This window comes from Alligator sinensis, unplaced genomic scaffold, assembly GCF_000455745.1.
Source record: "Alligator sinensis unplaced genomic scaffold, ASM45574v1 scaffold1449_1, whole genome shotgun sequence".
Classification (NCBI taxonomy): domain Eukaryota; kingdom Metazoa; phylum Chordata; order Crocodylia; family Alligatoridae; genus Alligator; species Alligator sinensis.
The window spans coordinates 17,442-19,558 of NW_005843924.1; the positions used below are offsets into that span (position 1 = coordinate 17,442).

Genomic DNA, 2,117 nt, shown 5'->3' on the forward strand with positions numbered 1-2,117 from the left:
TCGAGATGGTCTTTGCCGAGCAGGACAAAACACAGAAGCACTTCCCTAAGGAAATCCTCTGGGCAAAGGCAGGGGATAGAAAGCATCGGAAAAGCAAACTGACCTAGTAAAAGCTCAGTACCTCAACCCCGCGCACAAGCCAGTACAAGCCCCTGCATTAGACATCCTCTGGGAATGAAAACTGGTTCTCACTAGGTCCTGCAGCTAGCCCACTTCTTGTCATCACAACGATGGGCATCCGATCAGCAGAGGGATTTTAGGAAGAGCACAAGAAAGCTTCTGAGAGGGGCAGAGGGAGCTGGAGAGCACAGGTTGAAAAAAAAATACAGCAAAGCCAGAGTCTCCTGTCTACGGATGTTAGGGTGGGATGTGGACAGGAGCTTCCAGGGACCTCTTGGCACACAAACCTGGGTTACATCTCGTGTACACGTCACTAGAGGAGCAGGTGAAGAAATGCATCATCCCCCTGTTGGAGAAGCAGAGGCTGATAAGTCTTTGTATTAACTTCTGCTGGGTCATAACGACAGGAGAAAGGGGACTTAGTTATCACAGAACGGAGCATGCTAGGATTGTTACATGTGTCTGGAGAGGACTCGCTAGACCAGAGAAGGAGGAAGTGACAATCCTCCCAAGGACCGGCTCTTAGTGCATTCGTGCACAATGACCTGGAGATGGTGTGAACGTGCTGAGAAGGCAAATGGAGATCGTGTCGTCAAGAAACTGCTGCATGTGGAAGAACCAGGAGTCCGAAGAACGGGGAAGGCACAGGTGAAGGCGGCTGGAGCAAATGAAGGAGGAGATCTCAGTCTGAAATGTGAGGGAGGCCTGATCACTGACAGGGCAGTGGGGAGGAAGGGGATTTAAACCTCCAGCCAAAAGTTCATGAGACTGAGACTGCTGAAACACGGGGGTGACTACAAAACTGCAGAGTTCATATATCTCCGGGGGGAAGCAAGACCCAAAGCTTTACCCAGGGAAATGAGGGCTTGGTAATTCTTCAGCATCTGGTCCTGGTAAAGCACCTTGTCTTCATCGTCCAGCAGCTCCCACTCCTCCCGTGTGAAATACACAGCCACGTCCTCAAACACCTCCCGGAGCTGCAGGCACAAGCGTTGCACCATCAGTGTCTCCTGCGCCAGCTGCTCCCTGCCCCACAGCCCTGTCTGCAATCACTGGTACTACCACGAATTGCAATCTTAGCCATGACAGGTAAGGGGACACAACTCCCCAGTCTTCAGCTGACATGTGACGTGGATGCAGCCGCGGATACAGGAGTTTAGGTGCCGGCTTTAGCCCAGATCATCCTGCGCTATTTGCTCGGTCCTCTGAGGCAGCCTGGGCAGCACGTTTAGAGGCAGGGAGCCCCGGCTCCACGCACTGTAACCCGGCCTGCCCATGCCAGCACCCCTGGTATCTGCACTTGGGAGGGAGCTCCTGCTAATGTGAGGAGATCTCAGTCTGAAATGTGAGTAAGGCCTGATCACTGACAGGGCAGTGGGGAAGAAGGGGATTTAAGCCTCCAACCAAGAGATCGTGAGGATGAGACTTGGAACAGGGAGGTGACTACAAAACTGCACAGTTCACATATCTCCGGGGGAAGCAAGACCCAGAGCTTTACCCAGGGAAACGAGGGCTTGGTAATTCTTCACCATCTGCTCCTGGTAAAGCACCTTGTCTTCATCGTCCAGCAGCTCCCACTCCTCCCGTGTGAAATACACAGCCACGTCCTCAAACACCTCCCGGAGCTGCAGGCACAAGTGTTGCACCATCAGTGTCTCCTGCGCCAGCTGCTCCCGGCCCCACAGCCCAGCCTGCAATCACCGGGTACTACCATAAATTGCAATGTTAGCCATGACAGGTAAGGGGACACAACTCCCCAGTCTTCAGCAGACATGTGATGTGGATGCAGCTATAGCTGTGGACACAGGAGTTCATGTGCTGACCTTAGCCCAGCTTATCATGATCTGTTTGCTAGGTCCTTTGAGGCAGTCTGGCCAGCATGTTTAGAGGCAGGGAGCCGTGGCTCCACGCACTGTAACCTGGCCTGCAAAAGCCAGCACCCCTTGCATCTGCACTCGGGAGGGAGCGGCTGGTCACGCAGCTTGGGGGGTTTGCAG

The 2,117-nt window shown here is 53.7% G+C and overlaps 1 pseudogene; it reads right to left on the reverse strand.

Annotated features, from left to right (window-relative positions):
- The window catches only part of LOC112548991, a 13,425-nt pseudogene extending 11,641 nt beyond the window's left edge, over nucleotides 1–1,784 (reverse strand).
- Between the last annotated feature and the right edge of the window lie 333 nt (nucleotides 1,785–2,117).